This window comes from Haemaphysalis longicornis, unplaced genomic scaffold (genome assembly GCF_048455015.1).
Source record: "Haemaphysalis longicornis isolate Haplotype H1 unplaced genomic scaffold, Haemaphysalis longicornis Haplotype H1 scaffold_7, whole genome shotgun sequence".
NCBI classification, from domain to species: domain Eukaryota; kingdom Metazoa; phylum Arthropoda; class Arachnida; order Ixodida; family Ixodidae; genus Haemaphysalis; species Haemaphysalis longicornis.
In genome coordinates, this window is record NW_027526422.1 from 16,272,539 (window position 1) to 16,296,594 (window position 24,056).

The 24,056-nt window shown below is 50.8% G+C and overlaps 1 protein-coding gene across 1 annotated transcript in view; it reads right to left on the reverse strand.

Moving 5' to 3' along the window:
* The window catches only part of Fuss (SKI family transcriptional corepressor fussel), a 77,067-nt gene that overhangs the window by 47,414 nt on the left and 5,597 nt on the right, over positions 1-24,056 (reverse strand). The gene's annotated exons all lie outside the window — the stretch shown is intronic.

The following is a 24,056-nucleotide window of genomic DNA, read 5'->3' on the forward strand; positions in this document are numbered from 1 at the left end:
GCGAGTACCCCAGCAAGTGTTCCCTACGCGGAAAGTGTAACGCATGTGTCTGCACAAAAATGCGTGATTGGCAAACCTAAAATATCTAATCGCTAAAGATCTAACGCCCCTTTCTGGAAGAAAGACGGTTGAAACGCGGAGCCTTCTCCGGTACAAAGGCCCACAATCCACTCAGCCAAAGTCCAAATCTACGACAACACTGCGCTGACCGGATGGGATGCTATGATTTGTATCTATCAGTTTGTGATTGCATTATCTGAATGTGCTGATTTGGTCAGCTCAACGTTGTCGTTGATTTGGGCTTCCCATTTGTTAAGCGTGTGGAGTGATCAACGTTTCATCTGTGCGCCTGTTAGAGAATGATTTCATCATCATCATCATCATCATCGCTCAACCGTATGACGCTAAACTGCATTCGTCTACCACAATGGAATCCGTTACGCATGCAGACATCCAATTGTTTGCGCGGTGTGTGCTTGATGTGCCCTTGTGGAAACCCATCGTGTAAAGTTGGCTTTCCTGCAGTGAGTTTTTTGCGACACCACCACAAGAGAGACGTAGAAAGCTTCGCTGTAATGAAAATGCAAGTGTAAATCATTTCTAGTTTTGCAATTTATAAGAAACAAACGAAATAAAACAAAAACAGAAAGAAAATGATGAGAGAGAACCGTTCTCTGCAGGTCGGCATGACAGCTTGCTTACCCGCATTGCGGGTGCGCCTGCAGAAAAGCCATTTGTAGGGTTGCTGAGCATGAAGATAGCTGATTGATAGACGCGATAATAGTAGAATGCTAATAAAAAGAAATGGCCGCGTATCTGCTCCTTTCGTTGCAAATTTCGCCGAAAGACGATAGCCGACTGGCGCCACGTAAAGGCCTCCCTTCTCTTTCGCGCTCACCTCTCATGATGTTCCTTTCCCGTCTCGTTCCTCCGAAGATAATACGATAGAAGTTTGTTTGCTCAAGTCAGTTTTAATTTACCGCGTTCTACTGCTCCAAGTGGGATGTCTCGATGCCAGAGCTGCCGTACGGCGGAGACGCGAGTGAATCGAGGCGCCCTGCTGCAACATTTATAGAACCACGATGCCCTAGTGCACGAGCGGTCCAAGCGGAGCGTGTATCCCATCTAGTGGAACCTCTCGTTGCAATTGCCATTTGATTTCTTAAATGCCACCGGGATGTAGCGCTGGAAACAGCAGGCGACGGCTTTCTGCCGTCGGTGTATATATACATGGTGTATATATACATCATAATATATATACATCATATACATGATGTATATATATATCATATATAAACCAAGCATCCATGATTTTTTAAATAAAGGAACACTGCAAATATCACTTATGTATTGGTTTTCAGCCTTATATTAGCGTAATGTCTTGTTCATGTTCAACAGTGTTAACAAGTATGAACACTGACACCGGACTTAGACGTTTAGATTTGGGTGTGAGTATATCAGACTATTGCGCAGATTTTATTTCACTTCGGCAGGGTGGCTGAAACGAGTCACAGACAGACAGACCAAAATTTCTGCGTGTAAGTTGCCCATGAAAGACTATTGTCTTTAATACACGATTTGTCGCCGTTTCCACGTCAAGGTGGATTCGGAAAGTTTTGTGACATCCTCACCTTCGTAACGACAAATTTCATTGGGCATAGCAACAATTCATGCATCATAACGTACAAAGATTATCCAATTCTACAAGCCTGAAAACAAGCATACCGTACATGCGTATCTCGTTCTATTGTGTGGCCGAAAGTAAATAACAAAATCCCTTCCTTTAATCGCATACATTAAGCCTACCCTGTACAGCGGATATTTGTGATTTATAAGCTTTCTGGCTGAGCTTTACATTTGATTTCCGGATGTCAAACTCTAATATACCACTGAAATTAATAACAAAACGCTTAGATGTTGCTTTAAGTTGAATCGAACCAACAGAAATATTTTTGTTGAAGCACACCTGCGCCCAACTGCGCGATTCACCGTGCAATAATTTTCATTTATACACTTGGGGCTCCAGATACTTCATAAATACACCCTTTAGTACTCCCCCGCGGCCGTCTTCTCTACCATGAAAAGAGGTCTTTTACGGAGCGCCCCAGGCACGCCGGATGACGATGTCTTGGCGGCCTTACTCGTTCTTTCCGTGCCAACGCCAAGGCGAGCAGGCGGTCAGTCCGCCGATCTGAACACAGCTCCGACTCTCAGCTAAGCGCGTGCGCCTCGCCGCGGAAACGGTAAGAACAGCGCCGCTCGCAACCGATTTCGTTGCTGGATCGCTGCCAGCCTCATCGTATCCCGCGACGCTCCGTGTTCGGTGTGTTTCGTCAATCGCTGCGCCCCGCAGGAGTAATCCGGAACCCGAGTCTGCGGGAGGCGCCGCGCCCGGGATGTGAGCTTCTCCGCAACGCTTCCTCGTTCGGGCTGGATTTCACGAGCGGCTGACGACGCTGAACGACCCCGCGTTCCCTCCCGATCCATTCGTGACTCGCCGGAATGGGGCTAAGGGCACAAAAACGGGAAGAGATGCACTCCGCCGCGTTGTTGGCCCGGGAAGTTAAGCCGCTGCAGTTTGAAAGCCCTACGGAGGAAAAGAAGCAGGCTCGGCTCGGGTCGGGGTTTGCGGCCCCCGTGGGCATCCCCATCTCGTGGTGCCTCTGAGCGTGAAATGTCATTACACCGGGGCTTGCCGCTGGCTGCTGCGGGGGTAATCTGCGGCGCACCAACACACGGAGGCGGCGCGCGTGGCAAAGGGGGCCTCCTTTAACGGGCTTTGCAACCACGGGATCGGGTCTTCTCCCCTGCTGCCGGATTGGGTTCTAACTCGTTTACTGCCGATCAGAATGTTGGCTATTGTGGCTTGCAAAGAGTTTGTTTTAGCGAGGTTTAATTGTTTCTCACAGGCCGTTGGCGACCGTGCTTCTTGTAGCCGGCTCTTTACAGGTAAGCGTGAACGACGGTGCTTCGCTGGTGGGGAAGGTAAAGGTATCTCAGGAATACAGATTTTATATATATATATATATATATATATATATATATATATATATATATATATATATATATATATATATATATATATATATATATATATATATATATATATATATATATATATATATATATAAATATATATATATATAGTGTGTGTGTGTGTGTGTGTGTGTGTGTGTGTGTGTGTGTGTGTGTGTGTGTTGCTTCTGGGCGTGCGTGCGTGCGCTGCTTATGAGCCCATGGACGCGGGATCGATCCCGCTGGCCACGACCGTTAATTTAAAGAAAAACGGCCGCTGCCACCAGAACATTGGCGGAGAAACACGAAAACGGCATGTGTCGAGGTTTCAGCGAACGTTAAACATCACCAGGTGGTCTAAATTATTCCGTAGCCCTTCACTATACAGCACGCTTCATAGCCCAAATGTAGCTTCGGTGCGTGAAACCTTCCAAATTTCAATTATAGAACGAGGAGCCAGGAGTCTAGCACGCTGCGGAAAGCGTAGGGGAAGTAGTGTGGCTGCTTTTTGATCAAAGTTAGCTTTTTTTTTTTAAAGTAACTAGATGGAAGAATGCGATAGAGAAATTTGTTGGAAGAGAATGTATTCGTACAGCGCAGGATAGAAGCAAGTGCTTGCGTTTTTCCTTTAAGCCTAACTAGGCGCGTCCTCCCTTCCGCACTATTAAGAAAACTTTTTTTAATATTGTCACGAAGCCAAAGACGATGCAGTTGTATTGACGGAAAAAACAAGCTTATTGGAGTGAACTTGTGCTCCCCTAACAACTCAGAGAATACACAGGCGGCGAAGCAGCAGTCAACAAAGTGACGTGCGCAGGCGAGTGTGGGCGATTCGAATACCGTGGCGTCAGCTTTGCGGGCATTTATCATTCGGCGCGAGTGTTCCTCAAACCGGCGAATTACATCCAGAACACTGTAGATCAAAGAAGATTATTCTAAGCGGTTGACGTTGTTTCGAAACGCTCTCTCTATCAAAAGAGATAACACGTGCGGCATAAAAATAAAGAAATGGAACATGCGCTGCACTTGGCACACCGATAACACAGACCGGCGCAGCCGGGCGGTAAAAATAAAACATAAATAAACAAACCCAGTGCATGGTCAGCGGCAATGTTCTAAAACTACTGTTCCAGTGGGGAAGCTTGCAACGACCACAGTTCGCCTCTACTCTCGTTGAAAACTTTCCTAAGCTCATTTCTGGTCGATAAACAAGGCGCTCAGCAAGGCTGCTTCCGAACATCGGATGTGCTCTTTAATATGGCCGGAAGCGAAGTGTTCGCCCCTGGGGCAAAGAGCAAGGAAACCTGAGCGGCCGCTGCGCCCTCTGGACGGACAGGTTCGGGGCCACAGCCACGGCTTTCGCGTTCATCGACACAGTGAATTTGCAACCGCGCACGCGCGGAAGCCGTCGGAAAAAAATAATAATAAAAGAAACACGCCGCGGCAGGTATCCGTTACACCCCGGAGTCTCGATGACCAAATTGATGATGCGGCCGTCCCGGAACGAGGCCCCACCACCCACTCTGCCAGAAGAACTACAGGCAGCGTCACTCCGACCAGGACACGTGATACGAAGCGCGCTCGCCCCGTCAAAGAAGCAAACAATCGCGGGGGTGTGTTTTCCTTACGCGGTTCCTGGTAGTAATATAAGAAAACAAACGGAGGAAGCGAAGGAGAGAGGAGGCCTGGACTATTTAATTACTAATCAGGGAGATAATTAAACGCCGAGCTTCCTGATTAATTGACTGGAGAGGGTTCCCTTTTATTTGTCGCTGATGCCTAGCTCACAAGCTGCTGCGTGCCTTGTTTTTTGGTTTTTGTTTTCTCCCGGGTGTTGATCGCACTTTCCGTGGCCTACCTCCTTGCCATATGTGCGCGGATTATCGTGCTCCATAAGGCACCGGGCATTGCAGCGCATATGCCGTCAGCGCCCAAGTAGATTCACCTGGCGGCAACCGAAACAACGCGTCGCAATGGAAGGTCGCACGCACCCGTGATACCTTCAGATATGCTTCGCTTACGTGGTCGATACGAAAACAAAAGGTTTCGCGTCGTTTCAAACACGGTGTAGACGGGTAAAAAGAAAGAATAATAGAGATGACGATGCGAGAATGCATTGGAGCATTTTAGATTAGATTATCAGGTCAATGCGCCAAAGCTACACACGAGCTATGAGGCGCGCCGTGGTGGAGGGCTCCGGTTTGATTTTGATTGATTGATTGATTGATTGATTGATTGATTGATTGATTGATTGATTGATTGATTGATTGATTGATTGATTGATTGTAGGGTTTAACACTCCGACGCAACGCAGGCGATGAGGCGCGCCGTAGTGGAGGGCTCCGGATTAATTTTGAACCCCTGGGGATCTTTAACGAGGGTCGAAATCTCAACATAGGGGTGTTTTCGCTTTCCGCTTCCGTCAGAAAGGCAGCCACCGCGGCCGGAATCGAACCCACCCACGTCCCCGATCAGCAGCACAACGCCTTAGCTGAGCCCCCGCGGCGCGTGGGGGGATGGAACCCTGTGCTGCTCCATTGGCATAGTGCGGCCCCACATGCGGTGTGAGAAGCACACTGTCAAAGCCGGTGCTAAAGCGCATACACACACAGAGAACAAGATTTGATTTGATTGATTGATTGATTGTGGGGTTTAACGCGCCGACGCAACGCAGGCGATGAGGCGCGCCGTAGTGGAGGGCTCCGGATTAATTTTGACCACCTGGGGATCTCTAACGTGCGCCGAAATCTCGTACACACGGGCGTTTTTGCTTTTCGCCTCCATCAGAAAAGCGGCCGCCGCGGCCGGGAATCGAACCCGCGACCTCGTGCTCAGCAGCGCAACGCCTTAGCCACTGAGCCACCGCGGCGGGTAGAGAACAAGATAAAAAGACGAAGACAAATCGAGAGAAAAAAAAAATGAAAAGGCCGCACTGCCTTATACTGTGGTACGTGTAGATTGATTTATTGATTGATTGATCGATTGTAGGGTTTAACGCGCCGACGCAACGCAGGCGATGAGGCGCGCCGTAGTGCAGGACTCCGGATTAATTTTTACCACCTGGATGTCTTTAGCGTGCGCCGAAATCTCGTACACATGGGCGTTTTTGCTTTTCGCCTCCATCAGAAAAGCGGCCGCCACGGCCGGGAATCGAACCTACGACCTCGTGCTCAGCAGCGCAACGCCTTAGACACCGAGCCGCCGCGGCGGGTGTGGTACGTGTAGAGCTCCCTCCACTCTTGCACTTAAAGGAGCCATGAAGAGAAAATACAACTTCGTTTAATTTGAAAGAACTAGGATTCAGTATCTCACTCAGCTCCATTACAGCCACAAAATATGTTTTTTTAACGAAAAAAAGCAAGAAGTATTTAAAAACTTTCAAATTTTGCGCCACAGTGACGTGCTATGAGCAAGAATGACGTCATACGGGCCAACGATAAAACATAATTTTCAGTGCGTTAACTGCACGTTAGCATTCAAGTGATGCGGTCAAATGGAACTCGAGGCCCCATTACAGACGTCCAGTCATGTGTCGTCGCGACAGGTCAGTTAGGTGGCCGCCAATCACAGAAACAAGGTTCTGTGACGTCATAGAAAAGTTGCGGGAAATTGGCAAGGGGGTCGCGACTGCTTCACACGTTTTCTTTCATATCTCCGTTATTTGTTCGAAGATTGCGATGATATTGGTATCATTGTAATCGGGACTAAGTAGTCTTTCTAATAACCCAACTTGTATTTTGTCTTCATGGCTCCTTTAAGAAAGACAGCACGCGAGGCAGCCTCGTCAAAAGGAGTTTCACACTGACACGTGATGCTGAATTTGTAGTTGATCTTGAACACACCGTTATCAGTGTATGTCCATGGCTAAGCCAAGCTGATCGAATACAATTTAAACCATTACTCCAAAAGTCCCCTTGAAGTTCTGCACAGATGTAGCGTGGGGTTCCTCAGACTAAAGCTGCATACGGCCTTTTCGCGTCCCCCCCGGAGACAGTTTCAGCAATGTTCATCATTCGCGAGGGGAGTGGAGTGGAGTGGATAAACTTTATCTAGACGAGCTTCAGGCGCTGATGGTTGGACGCCCGCCCGGTGAGGGGCCTCCTCTAGTCCGGGAAGCCCTGGTCCGCGCTGTCTGCCCTAGCCCTCTCCACCAGGCTACGCTGGACTGAGAGGTCGGAGCTGGCCAGCTGGCCCGCCCACTGCTCGTACGTTGGGTGAGTATTTGGGGCATGGAATGGGGTTTTCTGACCTTCCCATACCATGGGGTACAGGGTGCCGGGTTGGGGACTGAAATTACACGTAGAGTAGTAGAGGGTGGGGTACATGACATGGAGGATAGTGGGGTGAGGATAGGAATTTGTCTGAAGTCGGCGAAAGGCAGTCGCCTCTGCTCTGGATAAATGGGGATGTGGTGGCGGGAAGCGTCGTCATTCGTGGCGGTAATGGGCGAGGATGTCAGCGTATGAATAAAGAGCATCGGGCTTGGAAGAGCGAAGGGGCTGCGTGACTTCGCCTTCTTGAGGAACGGCCCGGTGTGTATGAACGCGGGCAGCGGCGTGTGCCGCCTCGTTCCCCTCGAAGGACTCGTGTGCGGGGGTCCAGATGATGTGCATTTCCGGGAGCTGGCGCACACTTCGCAGAATTTTTAAGGCCATGGGTGTTATGCGACCTAGCAGGAAGTTGCGGCAGACGGCTTGCGAGTCTGTCATAGTGAGGTAGTCGTTTTCAGTGGTGGCGGCTAGAGTGACGGCAAGTTCTTCTGCTGCCTCAATATATGTCGTGGGTACTGTAGCGGCCGTCAGTTCTGCACCGAAAATCTTTGCCGCTAACCACTCCCACTGTTTCAACTGTTCCCCGAGCTAGTGAAAATATTAGCAACGTTTTTTTTTTTTTTTTTTTTTGGGGGGGGGGGGGGGGGGGGAGTGAAAGTTTATTTCATGAAAGCAATACAAAACGTTTGGGAAGATAGTGTTTAGAATAGAGAATTAGGTAGACATTACTGCTTTAAAAGAACTCAAGGTATAAGAACACTGCCGACACCGGTTTGTCAATTTATGTGGGGCATGTTTCCTACAGCCGAGTACACTACCACGGACTAGAGGGGTAGAAAGAAGGCATTAATTGGGAGCACGTGACCCTGCTGATGCGACCCCTGCTAATTGACATGGAAGTGCTGATGTTAAAGGCTAAACAAATAGGACAAGGAGAAACGCCGAGAAGAGTAATCATTCGTATACATAATGGTGTCTTAATACTTCAGCATTGTAAAAACATTTGGGGTGCAAACTACAAAAGATAAAATAAATTGGCGAAGCTTGCACTGAGCCGCGCACTGAGCTGCAGTACTTCTTTCTGTGTAATCACTTAAAGGGACAGACAACCGATTTTTGTCGAGTATATATTCTCTATCGAAAGGGCATCACTTAAAGCACCTTGACGAGAAACGGTTTTGCTGATAACGCTCTAGAACTTTTTAAATCGAATTTTCTGATCTACGAGCCGTATGTGTCCCTCCCAAAACTAATGCTGGCAACCATGATATAGAGTAGCTCGGCAACATACTTTTGTCTGTATGCGAAATAAAAACGATATTTAAAAACTTGTTCCCAGCTAAAAAAAGTGTGAATCGCAGGCTTTCCTGTTCTTTTATGTGTTTTTTTAATGCAAGGGTCTATTTTGCACGAATGCGCCATCTGTTGGGGTAGACGATAGGTAGAATCTGGCTTCACGTTGTGGAGGCGGGAAGTTCGATTCTCCCCGGGCGCGACTTTTTTTTCTTTTTTTTTTTTTAAGCTGCCGTTGGCGTATTTGGAGACTGAAATCAAATATTTTGGCAGAACAAACGCCCCTGACTCAGACAGAATCGTCAAAGCTCCTTCGCTGGGTCTGTTTACTGAACGCTGCTGTTGATTCTGGGCATGGTGGCTCAGTTAGCCACACTGAGAGCAACCCAGCGGCGGCGGGCGGCGTGTATTTAGAATATTCAAAGTAATGTTTAGAAATACATATTGCCGCGAACCATACATTGGGTTTGTTTATTTGTGTTTTGCTTTTACCGCCCGGCTGCGCCGGTCTGTGTTATCTCTGCGCCAAGGGAAGCGCGTGTTCCATTCTTTCTTTCTGTGCCGCATGTGTTATCTGTTGTGATAGGGAGAGCATTCCGATCTAACGTGAACAGCCCAGAATAATCTTCTTGGATCTACTATGTTCTCGATGCGAATCGACGTTTCGAGAACCGCGCGCGCCAAAAGATAAAAAGCCTGCAGTGCGGACGCCGGGGCATTCGATTCGACGACACTCGCCTGTGCAAGTCACTTTGTTGACCGCTGCTTCGCCGCCTCTGTATTCTTTTGAGTTGTTAGGGGAGCACAAGTTCGCTCCAATAAACGTGTTTCTCATTCAACACCACTGCATCGTCCTTGTCTTCGTGACATCTGGTGGAGGTGCTGGGTACGCACCCTTCATGCCCACTACAACCTCGAAAAGCCGCCAAGCCAGTCCAACAAGAGCCAGCCCCCGCCTGCAAGATTTACCGCCCGAGTTCGGTCTTCTGCCAGAAGGGCCCAAGAGAAGGAACGCTGCAACCAACACCATGGTGCAAGAAACAACGTCGCCAATCATCCTGCAGCAGCCCCGAGAACCGCCATCGTTCCGGGGAGCCCCCGCTGAAGACCCCGAAGAATGGTTGGAGAAGTTGGAGCGCGTCCGCATCTTCAACAGGTGGGACGATGAAGAAACGTTCCGGCATGTCTTCTTTTACTTAGAAGATGCTGCTCGAACTTGGTTCGAGAACCATGAGAGCTCTTTGACCGACTGGACTCAATTCAAGAGGGAGTTCCTTAAGACCTTCACTACCGTGGTGAGAAAAGAGCGAGCTGCGCTTTTGCTTGAAACTCGAACGCAGCACCCCAACGAAGGAGTCGTGATTTTCGTTGAGGAGATGAAGCGACTTTTTCGTCGTGCGGACCCTGAAATGACCGAGGAAAAGAAGCTCAGGTTTCTAATGCGAGGAGTGAAGCAAGAGCTTTTTGCTTGTCTAGTCCGTAACCCTCCGAAGACAGTGGCCGAATTCGCGTCTGAGGCGGCCGCGATGGAGAAGACGCTAGAAATTCGAACCAGGCAGTACGACCGCCCTGTCAACGCGCTGTTCTCGGAGACCATCGGTGCTGCAAATGGAAGCTCCGATACATTGCGAGAGACCATCCGAGCAGTGGTCAGGGAGGAGCTTCGGAAGCTTTTTCCAACGACGCCGCAACCTCAAGTGGCTTCCCTGACCGACGTAATCCGAGAAGAAGTCCAAAACGCACTGGGAACTTCTACGCCGTCGGAAGCACCCCGCGAACCACAAGCCATGACCTACTCCTCGGCTGTTCGTCAACCCCGCCCTGCTCCAACCCGTCGTCAAGAGGCTGAGCCATACCGCCGTCCAACGCCGCCCGCCCGACGCCCTGTAGACCAATACCAGACGCCAAGGAAGACCGACGTGTGGCGAACGCCCGATAATCGCCCGCTGTGCTACCACTGCGGAGAGGCCGACCACATCTACCGTCGCTGTCCCTACAAGAGGCTCGGTTTGCGAGGGTTCTCCGTCGACGCCCCACGCCCCCGATACGGCCAGCGCCCTGCTGAGATCGAAGAATACCTCTCCAACACCAACCGAGGACCAGCCCGCTTCAACCGTTCACCGTCGCCCTACCCGTCTCAGTCACCAAACCGCCGCAGCACTGCTGACTTCTCACGTGGAAGGTCCCCCAGCCCACGCGGGGGAAACTAAAAGCAGCAACTTCGGGAGGTAAAGTTGCACAACGGCGGAAAAATGAAAACCCTCCAACGACGCAGCGACTCGCTGAAGACCATCATTCACGACATGCCCTCTTCCCGACGACCCGACCTAGCCCTAACGAGACTCCTGAACACGACGACAGCTACACGGCACGACGCGTACCCGACCTGACCAAGACGTCCGTTGAGAAGACGACGACAACGACGATGCACAGTGCCCGACCATCAACACGTACAAGCAGAGATACGACGCCCCGACGAACCCGCAACTCGAGGACGACTGCATCTTACGTCAAGGTGTCCATCGACGGCTTTGACGTAGTCGCCCTCGTAGACACGGGAGCTGACTATTCGGTAATGAGCGGACCATTTGCGTCTAAACTGAAGAAAGTTATGACCAGATGGGACGGTCCGCACATACGCACAGCAGGAGGCCACCTCGTGACGCCAAGTGGAACGTGCACATCGCGCGTCACCATAGACGGCACAACGTACCCTGCGGAGTTCGTCGTTCTGCCTAACTGCTCCCGCGACGTGATTCTCGGAATGGACTTTTTGACGGACAACGGCGCAATAATTGATCTGCAGACCAAGTCGATAACATTTTCCTCCAATCACTCCACGACGCCGCAGCCGAACCCCGATCACCGTGCTGCTGTCAGGATCGCCGACGATCACATCACCCTGCCACCCCGCGCAAGCTTGATGATCGCCGTCTACTGTGAGGATGCTGCTTCTGACATCGACGCTATCGTAGAGAGTGATCGAAGGTTGCTTCTCGACCGCGGTGTCTCCGTCGCAAGAGGCATTGCGAACTTTAAGCAACGCCAATCTCACGTTTTGGTCACTAATTTCACCGAAGAGTACCAGCATTTAAACAAGGGAGCTGCAATTGCGTTCCTCGAAGAAACGCAAGAAACAAGTGATGTGATCGCAGTCGCCGACTTTGAACGCCCACCCGTAGAAACATTCAAGCTCCCGCAGCCATTCGACGTGAATACGGCGCTACCGCAAGAACAACGGAAAAAATTATTGGCTTTGCTGCGTCGCTATAGCGAATGTTTTTCGTCGAGCGCAAAACTACGTCAGACCCCTCTAGCGAAGCACCGAATAATAACCGAAGATGGAGCCCGACCTACCCGACAGTCACCGTACCGCGTCTCTTCACACGAACGGGAAGCCATCCGGACTCAAGTCGACGACATGCTGAGCGATGACATTATACAGCCATCGAAAAGCCCCTGGGCTGCGCCCGTCGTACTCGTAAAGAAAAAAGACGGCACATTAAGGTTTTGCGTTGACTACCGGCGACTGAACAAAATCACGAAAAAGGACGTGTACCCCCTCCCCCGAATCGACGACGCCCTCGACCACCTCTGCCACGCGAAGTACTTCTCATCGATGGACCTGAAGACCGGCTACTGGCAAATTGAAGTGGACGAGAGAGACCGAGAGAAGACTGCATTTATAACCCCAGACGGCCTATACGAGTTCAAGGTGATGCCGTTTGGGCTGTGCACAGCACCAGCGACGTTTCAAAGAGTCATGGACACTGTGCTAGCTGGCCTTAAGTGGCACACCTGCCTCGTATACCTCGACGACGTAGTGGTATTCGCCCGGACTTTCGACGAACACCTTGCAAGGTTGGAGTCTGTACTCGAGGCCATTCGTACGTCGGGGTTGACGCTGAAGCCTGAAAAGTGCCGTTTCGCATACGGGGAACTCAAGTTCTTGGGCCACGTCGTCAACGCCGCGGGAGTCCTACCTGACCCGGCAAAAACTTCAGCCATTGCGAACTTCCCAAGGCCAAAAGACAAGAAGGGCGTGCGGAGATTTCTCGGGCTGTGCGCATACTACCGGCGCTTCGTCGCAAACTTCGCACGCATTGCAGAGCCACTCACGCGCTTGACGAAAGATAGCACCCCTTTCAGCTGGGAAAACGACCAAGAAAAAGCATTCGGCGAGCTGCAAAAACGCCTGCAAAGCCCGCCCGTGCTCGCTCATTTCGACGGAAATGCCGAAACGGAAATGCATACGGACGCCAGTGATATAGGCTTGGGTGCCGTCCTTGTCCAAAAGCAAAGCGGCTGCGAAAGGGTAATCGCCTATGCTAGCCGTGGTCTGTCGAAGGAGGAGAAAAACTATTCTGCCTCTGAGAAAGAGTGCCTGGCTATTATATGGGCGATTTCAAAATTTCGCCCATACGTGTATGGAAGGCCATTCAAGGTTGTAACAGACCACCATGCGCTGTGTTGGCTCGCCAATTTGAAGGACCCCTCTGGCCGTCTTGGGCGGTGGAGCTTGCGCCTGCAGGAGTTCGACGTTACAGTCGTTTATAAATCCGGCAGGAAACACTCCGACGCCGACTGCCTGTCCCGCGCCCCCGTCGACCCACCACCACAAGACTCTGATGAAGACAGCGCGTTCTTCGGGATCGTGACGGAGAGCGACCTAGCCGCCCAGCAGCGTGCCGACCCCGACTTACGCGTCATAATCGAGTACCTCGAGGGATGCAACGTTGCCGTTCCTAGGACCTTCAAACGCAGTTTACCAGCATTCAGCCTGAGAAACTCCGTCCTTGTGAAGAAGAATTTCAGCCCCGGAACAAGAGCGAATTACCTTCTCGTCATCCCCGCGGACCTTCGTGACGAAATTTTGGAAGCGTGCCACGACGACCCGTCTTCTGGACATCTGGGCACAGCCCGCACTATCGGAAAAATCAAGGCGAGGTACTACTGGCCCGGCCTTACCTCTGACGTCACCCACTACGTCCGGAGCTGCCGTGACTGCCAGCGACGAAAAACGCCGCCGACAAGACCCGCCGGACTTCTGCAACCGATCGCCGTCCCATCGAGACCATTTCAACAGATTGGAATGGACCTTTTAGGCCCGTTCCCTACGTCACGATCACAGAACAAGTGGATTGTCGTAGCGACAGACTACATGACGCGCTACGCAGAGACCGCCGCTCTTCCGAGGGGGACTGCACAAGAAGTGGCGAAGTTCTTTATAAGCCAGGTTGTGCTGCGACATGGAGCCCCGGAAGTCCTAATCACAGACCGCGGAACGGCATTTACTGCGGAGCTGATGCAAGGAGTATTACGCTACAGCAACACGGATCACCGAAGAACGACGGCGTACCACCCCCAAACGAACGGACTAACAGAACGTCTGAACAAGACAATCGCAGATATGCTGTCAATGTACGTTGACGTTGAACATAAGACTTGGGACGAAGTGCTCCCGTATGTCACGTTTGCGTACAACACGGCTATCCAGGAGACGACACAGCTGACGCCGTTCGAGCTTGTCTACGGTAGAAGGCCGACTACGATGCTCGACGCCATGCTTCCGCACGTAGAAGACGACGACCTCAACGCCGACGTCCACGGATATCTTCAACGTGCGGAGGAGGCCCGCCAGCTCGCTCGAGTTCGTATAACGGACCAGCAGCTGGTGGATGCGGGCCGCTACAACCTCCGACGCCGAGACGCCGAGTATCAACCAGGGGATCGTGTGTGGGTTTGGACTCCCATCCGACGACGCGGACTCAGTGAGAAGCTCCTGCGAAGGTATTTCGGACCCTACCAGATTCTACGACGTGTTGGCCAACTTACCTACGAAGTGATCCCCGATGGTGACTCCGGCACATCACGACGACGCACGCGGCCTGAAGTCGTCCACGTGGTTCGCTTAAAACCTTTCTACGGACGATGACGAACTTTTATTTTCATTTGTTCGTACTGTCGCTTATGTTAGCATCGGGTCGATGCACTCTTAGAGGGGGGGGTAATGCCGCGAACCATACATTGGGTTTGTTTATTTGTGTTTTGCTTTTACCGCCCGGCTGCGCCGGTCTGTGTTATCTCTGCGCCAAGGGAAGCGCGTGTTCCATTCTTTCTTTCTGTGCCGCATGTGTTATCTGTTGTGATAGGGAGAGCATTCCGATCTAACGTGAACAGCCCAGAATAATCTTCTTGGATCTACTATGTTCTCGATGCGAATCGACGTTTCGAGAACCGCGCGCGCCAAAAGATAAAAAGCCTGCAGTGCGGACGCCGGGGCATTCGATTCGACGACACTCGCCTGTGCAAGTCACTTTGTTGACCGCTGCTTCGCCGCCTCTGTATTCTTTTGAGTTGTTAGGGGAGCACAAGTTCGCTCCAATAAACGTGTTTCTCATTCAACACCACTGCATCGTCCTTGTCTTCGTGACAATATACTATTTAAGCTTGTACAAATACTTGTGTTAAAAGGTTTTCAATACGTAAATAAACGTTTCAGCAGTTACAGTAGCTGCTAGGTTTGAAGGTCACGTGACAGGGACACATATTGTAGTGTCAAGTTTCGACACTACGAACCGCCACCCTTCCGATTTCAGGAAGTTTGCACCCAAATTAAAATTATTTCCGCCAGTTTGTTTAAAAATTGCTTGTTGTTACCGGGCTATATAAAACGCTGGCTTTCATATGAGCTAGAGAACATATACGCGACAAAAATCGGTTGTCTGTCCCTTTAATGACACACCACCACGCATTGCATTAGGTTGGAAATTATTTATTTACATGCTCCGTTATCACTTTTAACTGTGGTGGCAGTAGTAGTCATCGTCATATCCATGGCTGGCGGGCCGGGATCATTTTGTCGGCAGTCTTTCACATTTCTCCCAACGTGGAACGCGTCAGCAAGCGCTAGAACAGGCGGCAACTGGCTTCACGAACTGCCTCTAGAGCGAGCTGCCGTGTGCTCCCCCCTTGAGGCGCGGACGCACTTTGTTGCGAATCAGCGCGCCGCTGTGCTGCAAGCTTCGTGCAGCGCTTTTCTGATTTGTGGCGGAGCCTCCACTACGGGCGTCTTTTGAGTGGGCGCCTCTGCGTCGGTGGCTCAGGTTGCACCGACAGTCAACGGATCCCAACAAGCCGCAACATGCCTGGAAAAGGCCGGATCGCTGGCGCCTCGCTGTCTGCGTGAATCAAACTTCGGAGGCGGCAAACGCGCCGTGTGGCTACATGCCCGAAGGACGCGGACACCGTTGCCGAGACCTCATCTCTCCCCTCTATCGGACTCAGGTGTGCCACTACTACCGAAGAGCGTTATGTGTGGCTGTACCATCTCGCGCCGTGTGCAAAAACAAGAGGGAAGGCTTGTTTGACCGTTAACGCTTTGGGATTGAACAAGAGCTCCATAAGCGCGGAAGTTCATTTCTGTTGGAGCAGAAAATCAATGCTGTCACTCTGCTCGAGTCCTGTTGTGTAACCTCGCCCGTCAGGGCATTGTTCCTGTATTTCTTCCGCTCATCCCTCGCCATGCAGTAAACCAGTTAAGTTTGCCTTCGGCTTCTTGCCGTCACCGCCAAGGCAGCAACATTTGCTGGCCGCTCGCTTCACTACGCTACGCTACCACTCGCATGACGGAGGCGACGAAGCTCGGCTTGGGTACGCCTGCCCGAATGCAACAACGGGTTGCCAGCGGTGGAATGGCAACGTCGCAACAACGTGAACTGTTTTCTTTGCATTTTTTTTTTTGCGAGCGTCAGCCGCAATCCTGGACGACGACGGGCGCTCCTCGTGATGCGCGTGCTCATGAGAGCGGGAAACGGCGCGAGTAACTATGACTCAAGGTTTCTGATTACGCTGCCCACATTATTTCCAGCAGCAACAGCTCCGATGTTATAAGATAATCCAAAAGCGACTCCACAGATTGTGGTCGTTCCAAAAGAACAACCATTGTGCTTAAACGGCAAACTGCAAGGTTGCTTTAATTCATCCACAATTGTCAACTAAAAAGCGCCTTCTCGTCACTATTGAACCAGTTTCCATTGCCTTTCGTTTTTTGCGGGACAAGCGCCTGTGCAGCCGAAGGCCAGAGTTGAAGCTCACGCTGCGTCTTAAGTAGAGCTAGACGACGCAAAACTATAATAGAGAGTTTTAGCTGACCAACCCGCCGCGGTGGCTCAGTGGCTAAGGCGTTGCGCTGCTGAGCACGAGGTCGCGGGTTCGATTCCCGGCCGCGGCGGCCGCTTTTCGGATGGAGGCGAAAAGCAAAAACGCCCGTGTGTACGAGATTTCGGCGCACGATAAAGATCCCCAGGTGGTCAAAATTAATCCGGAGCCCTCCACTACGGCGCGCCTCATCGCCTGCGTTGCGTCGGCGCGTTAAACCCCACAATCAATCAATCAGTTTTAGCTGACCGTTTTCGACGGTCCGCTCCGGTATCAGCGGCCCGCAAGCGCAACCGGAGCCAATGCCGTTTGCGGCCAAGCGCGCCACGCATGCGCAATGGCGCTTCCGCTTGCTATCGGAGCGGAGCGGACCGCGAAAAATGGTCAGCTAAAACTCGCTATTGTCTCGAAAATCAGCGCCAGAAGGCGATGCCCATGGGATGGGTTGACTACCGAAAAATGTTGCACACGTCTTCTGTGACATGCGCATTTACCCTTCTTCCTTTCACTGCGCCGAAACATCCAGAAGTTTCGGGGTTGATTTGCGGAGAATCAGTGCTTAGTTCGCTTGATTCTTCCATTCAAAAAAAAAAAAAAAGAGTTACCCAATTAAGAAAGGAGCTGTGTGAGGCGCCCATCTCAACAGCCCCGACCCTGCAGGGCCGACTTTGACTTGTGGACAGGGCGAGGCAGACGGCTAGGGCCCAAGGCATTCCAGGATATCTGGACGCCATCCCCCCAGGACCGAAAACAGGTCGTCTGCTCTCCAAAATAAAGTTCTACTGCTACTATTATACTACTGTTACTATCGCAGTTTAAGGCGAGCCTGACAAACCACTGAGGACGTGCCACTTAATTAACTCCTTCCTGTAACGTATAACCCTCTTTGGGGTTCGAGTCCCCTCAATCAATAACTCAATCAATCAATCAATCAATCAATCAATCAATCAATCAATCAATCAATCAATCAATCAATCAATCAATCAATCAATCAATCAATACGCGATTTTAGTGCCATCGTCTGCTTCACAAGCCAGTATGCAGACGACAGCACACGCCCGTCCAATCCGCGGCGTAAGCGACCCGCCCGCGCTCTCAAGGAAGTCACGTTTCCGTGCCGCTGTGCGTGCATGCTGCACGCTGCAGCTATAGGACGAAGAAGACGGAGCCTGGTTTGTTCCCCGCCGGGAATTGGGAGCTGCACGTGTCACCGGATCCACGCGAGCCCCGGAGAGAAGCCGCAGCGGACGCCTCCGGTGCGCAAGGCGACCCGGACACTAATTACAAGAGGTCCCGACGATCCGACCTTGCCCCGTGCGGCCATGGGCTCGATGCTCCATTAATTAGAAAAGGGTTGCGCGCTCCCTGGCCGCGTACAACTTGGCCGTTGGCTGATTACTGGCGCGCAAGAAACCAAATACTGCTGCCAACGCCGGTGCGCGTTCTCGGGCACTTCATCCGATCAGTCGACGCCCGCGCAGGCACCGTCCCCTCCGCCGAGACGCCCGCTTTTTCAGGGCCCCGTGGGGACGTCGAGCAACTTACGGCCGGCAAGTGGGCCGAGGTACAAAGAAGCTGACAAAAACAACAAGAATGTCAGCAATACTGACGCTGCGAAGAGGCTAGCGGCGGTAGCATGTTGCTTGAGTCGAAATTTATATATTCTGCAGGTACGCACTTTATGTATGTATGTATGTATGTATGTATGTATGTATGTATGTATGTATGTATGTATGTATGTATGTATGTATGTGTGTGTGTGTGCACGTATGTAAGTATGTATGTATGTGTGTATGTATGTATGTATGTATGTATGTATGTATGTATGTATGTATGTATGTGTGTACGTGTGCACGTATGTATGCATGCATGTATGTATGTATGTATGTATGTATGTATGTATGTATGTATGTATGTATGTATGTATGTATGTATGTATGTATGTATGTATGTACGTGTGCACGTATGTATGTATGGATGTATGTGTATGTATGTATGTACGTCCGTACGTACGTACGTATGTAGAGACAGAGAGAGAATAACTTTATTGGTCGTTCTGTGGTCTAAGGGGCTGTAGTGGCCCCCAGCTTGTGCCGGGTGGCTACTTGGGTTTGCACCTGGCGGTTACCATGGCGGTTTGCACCTCTGGGTCTGAGCTCCCCAGCACCTTCTTCCGCTGCTCTTCACTAGTAATTGGGGGAAACGGGTCTTTAGGACATCCTCGCAGGATGTGAGGAAGGGGCGCGAGGGCTCCGCATGCAGGGCAATCTGGGGAGGGGTATAGAGAAGGGGGGATAAGGTTGACTTTTGCGGGTTTGGGGAAGGGGGTTTTCTGTAGAAGACGCCACGCCTGTACCTGGGAAAGGCTTCTAATTTCATCCGCCTCAAAAAAGTTAGTGACTGATAAACGTTGTATATCAGCAGTAACGATTTTTAAAGATTGAATTCGTGGTTATTTGATCGATAGTGAAGGAGACTTTGCTTTTTTGCTTTATCGAAAAAAAAAAGTGTGGGGGCATTTGCAAATGTATGAATGCATGCGCACCCCCTCTTCCCCCTTTAAACAATAATTGAAGGAAGCACGACGGCGTTTCCCCGGGCTTGTTCGATGATTATGGTAATTAGAGGCCCTCCCTTTGTATCGGGACGTCGGTTGTCACCAACCGACTTACCTGCGTTATTCTATTGTTTGCCCTACCCTTCACTGACCTAGTGGATTATCCCCCCTCCCCCCTCCCGGTTTTAAACCCACATCGCTCCCCCCCCCCCTCTTCCTGCCCTTGCACCCCTCTTTACCTCCCCCTCTTTTGTTATAAATTCTAATTCGGTATATTACTCATCCTACGTCCATGCACTCTCTTCCCTACTTTTCTTCCATCACCACTCCAGCCGCCTCCTCGTCACCTCTATGGCCCTGTCGCTTTAGGTCGCTGTCCGAGCGCCGTCCGGCGCCGATGAAAAGAGTGCGGCCACGCTTTGCACAGCCGCAGGCCGAAGCGGGTCGAGTTTGGACACCGAGGCTTGCATATCGCCCTCCCGAGCCCCTTTCTTCCCACGGCCTCTTCGACAGACGAGACTACTGCCGCCACACGGGATCACTTAGCAAGCACGGCGCGACGAGTCGCGAGCCGGGCAAAACTGCTTGTGCTTAAAATTCAGACACCGTTGCTGCACCGAGGACGCCGACCGGAACACGGGTGACAGCCGATGCTCTACACTGGAGCGGCGATTGTGCGACAGGCTGGGATAACGCCTCTGAGTCAAGAGAAGGCCTGCAGATTGCCTTCTCTGGGCCGTTTTTCTAATTAGGTAATTGACTAACCTGACCACCCTTCCTGCTGGTTTGTTTTTTGTTTGTTTCTCTTTAGAGTTGCCAAGAAAGGAAACCCCCTGAGGTTTCTTGGATTTCAAGGGAAGGCTTTCGTGACTAAAAGTTGTTGGACGCTGTTCAATCGGACAAACCACGCAGTAGAGTCGTAGCGGCTGTATCACTGCACCGGTACATACAGGCGAGGGGCCGCGTGGGAGTTAGTCGCTGCTCGCGATGGACGCAACGTACACCAACGTTGCCGCCAGACGCCGCGAGGTTCGAGCCCGATGCACCGCGTGTAGAGCGCATGGCACGCTTGGCTGACTGCTGAGGTTTGCGCGCGGACTGCGTATACAATTGCCCGCTGCGAATGTTGCTTGAATAAACATGAGCCATTACCATTAACTGTGTTTGCGACGGCGCAAGCGGGGTTCGGTGGACATGTCCATTTGCTGCCACGTGTGCACTGTATAGCTTCATTCTCGCCGAGTTTGTTTTTTTTTTTCTTTCGTTTTAAGCGGATTTCTATTTTTTGAGCCGTTTTCTCACGGGCCTAATTCCAGTGCTTACGACCCCTTCCCTTAATTTGCTCCCATTGTTCCTGCTGTATTTTTCTGAAGACTTCATGTTATTTGCTTCTAGACTTTTTTGCAGATTTTGTTGATATGTTTGTTTTCTCGTAGTTTAGCGTGAATAAATGTTCGCCTAAACGAGCTTTACATTACACGTGCTGATTATTTTCAGCTTTTGCTGACGTGAATCCAGTCATGTGCTTTATATTATTTGCAAAAACAAAATTCTGTCTTTATAAATGTGGCTCCCAAGTTGTGCGCCAGTTCTCTAGTTATCTTATATAGTAGCACCCACGAATAGGGAAGAAGCTTAGGACCACGTCTCCTGCACGAGGAACACATAATCATTCCTTAATCCGCAAAGCTCACTTCATATCAACGAATGCTACTCCGGAATCCATCGACCTTCTTTCTGTGGCTCTTTGGTGAGTGTGCTGGCTTCCTTCAAAGTTCCTCCAAGTTCTGCGTCATTAACCGGTACCCAGTACTGGCGCTCAATGGCATTGGTTTTATCCAGTTATTAACAGCATGTTCTTGTTTTTTCTCTTTGTTTAGATATACACACGCTGCAGTATTCACTTGGACTTAGAATCCTGTACAGCGGTGTCTTTTTTGTGAAAGCAACATTCATGTTAGTGCACAAGTACGAGTGCATAGTATTGAGAAAATAAAGCGCCACACGCAAGCCAATCTGAAGTAAGGATTCGTAGAAAAGGGCCTCATCCTGCTTTTCCGGAACCGCTACGATGCCGCCTTGCTTCTATTACGTGTTCATGCGACGCCATGTGATCCCTACAGCCCAGTCTTGGATTAGATGCGCATTCACGTGAACATGTACATTCCTGCACCTATCCAGGCCCAAAAAACCGGCATGCCACGCCTACTCTAGTTTCATATGTGTACGCATGTATCTGCGTAAGCGTTTGCTTGTCTATCTACTGCCTTCCCTTTTCGTGTTCTTTCCCGTTCCTTCGAAGATTGACTCGGTAATTTTTCTTACTTTGTAAATGCATCTAGGCGCTCCGGTGTCCGCTCCTAGGCGAGACAATTTACGCCTGCTGGTGGACCTTCCTTTCTTTCTATTGTACAATAAATACATACATACATGCATCTCAACCCCCCCTGGGTTCAATCACGAAGTCCACGTAACACCGGGGTTCGCGTGTGTCGTGTTTCTTCGCGAAGTGTTGCGGGTTATTTCCAACCATTGTGTACGAGTTCTGTAGGCATCAATTGAAGAACGGCAACTCGCGAACTTCGGCTGAGGACAGCGCGACGAAGTCTGTGTTGGCTACCACGTCTGTCCCAATGAAACGCCCAGTGTGGTTCTCCGCCCTCAATACGACGGGTGCTTTGACAAGACATCTGGTGTGAATGTTGCAACTTCATTTTGTAGTTTGAGCCGCACCCGCCGTGGTGGATCGGTGGCTCAGGCGTTGTGCTGCTGAGCACGAGGACGCGGGTTCGATTCCCGGCCGCGGCGACCGCTTTTCTGATGGAGGCGAAAAGTGAAAACACCCGTGTATTCGAGATTTCGGCGCTCATTAAAGATCCCCAGGCGGTCAGAATTAATCCGGAGCCCTCCACTACGGCGCGCCTCATCAATCAATAAATCAGTTTGAGCCGCAGCGTTATTGCGTTTTTTACAGCTCCCAGTTGTATTATGTAGCGCGGTAAAGCGTGTTTGTTCCAAACTATTTTTACGCAGACTGCCTCACGGAAGCGCTGTGAGCTTTCGTCGTTTTTTTCCTCCACGGAGCTGACTGCATATCAAATACGGAGACCACACTAATCGAATAGAGTCTCACCTGAACTTTCAAGGTATCACTCACTTCAATCTCGAGGATATTGCTGGTACTCTTGCTTGTAGACAGTACCTCCTATAAACCTTTTAAAACTTATTCGTCATGGGAGCATTTTTCAGGGCATACAACGCCTTTAGCACCACCAAATCTGCCTTAAAATTCTTGTGCGTGTGGGGACCCACTTGTCCGGGTTCCGAGGAATAAAATGCTTCAGCCAATTTTCGAGTGAAAGGGAAACACTTCAGGTTCCATTGTTTCGAACGCGGGATTCGTAACCACTCCACCACGATTCTTTGCTGGTAGAAAGGTACATGTTTTATGGCCCGTCACAAGCTCCTAGAGGCCGAGGAGAAATTTATCATGGCACGCAGACTTCGCCGCAGACGGACAGGCCAGGTCATTATAATGGTCCACGCGAAGGAGTGCCCAATTGACAAGGCTGGCCCCTTGTTAAGGTCATTTGCTGCATGGCTCATCGAAGTACATGTGTATGCAAGGCACGCGTCGACGCTGTGGGTCTATAATCTGCGTGCCACGGGCTATTAATGCCAACTATGAACAGCGTGCTTGTTCAATCGCAAGGTTCGCCTTCACAGCTCAAAAGAAGGTCCACACTCACGTTTATCAATGGATTGTGCTAGTGGCGCTGTAGTTTGCGCAGTCGACCAGGTGACGTAACTGCTCATGCCTAACGCAACTGACCAAAATTTTCCCGAATCTTATCGAGGTCCCCGTAGAGCGTCTTCACCAACAGTTCCAGAATTAGCAATAGAAGTGGCATAGTGTGCAAATTCGGCGAATGACGCGACCGAGTATTTAATTTGAATGAAAAAGGGCATCTGCGCTGGGACATTGCGCAATGCAAAACACATTGCACGTCTCGCATGTTGTTTCTGCGCACATGCCTTTTTTTTTTTCACTGAAATTATTGTTGGGCTTCGTCATTCGCCGAATACGCACACTTGCCGAATATGCACAGGGTGTGCACTTGATTGATAACTGATTGTGGGGTTTAACGCATCGACGCTACACAGGCGATGTGGCGCGCCGTAGGGGACGGCTCCGGATTAATTTCGACCAGTTTCGGATCTTTAACGTGCGCCGAAATCTCGAACACGATGATTGTAGGGTTAAAGCGCCGACGCAACGCAGGCGATGAGGCGCGCCGTAGGGAAGGGCTCCGGGTTAATTTTGACCACCTGGGGATCTTTAACGTGCGCCGAATGCTCGCACACACGGGCATTTTTGCTTTTCTCCTCCATCAGAAAAGCGGCCGCCGCGGCCGGGAATCGAACCCGCGTCCTTGGGCACAGCAGCACAAATTAGAGTGTACACGCTAGCTTGCTATGCGAACATTTCGCTGATGTATACGTATACGATCCGGCAATCATGCTGCCGGGAGACACATGGACGACTGGTGCTTGCGATTCGCATGCGACTGATCGTTACGACTGATTGTTAGGACGGGTTTTGGCGTCGTTCGCTGGTCGGAGGAGGCTCACGACGTGCGACTGGCAACCCAGATGCAGTCGTGCCATCGTTGTGATCGGCATGCGGCCACAGCCAATGACAGCCCGAATGTGTCATCGCTGAGAAAGTTTCTTTCAAAGCCCCGAGGAGGCGCGGAGCA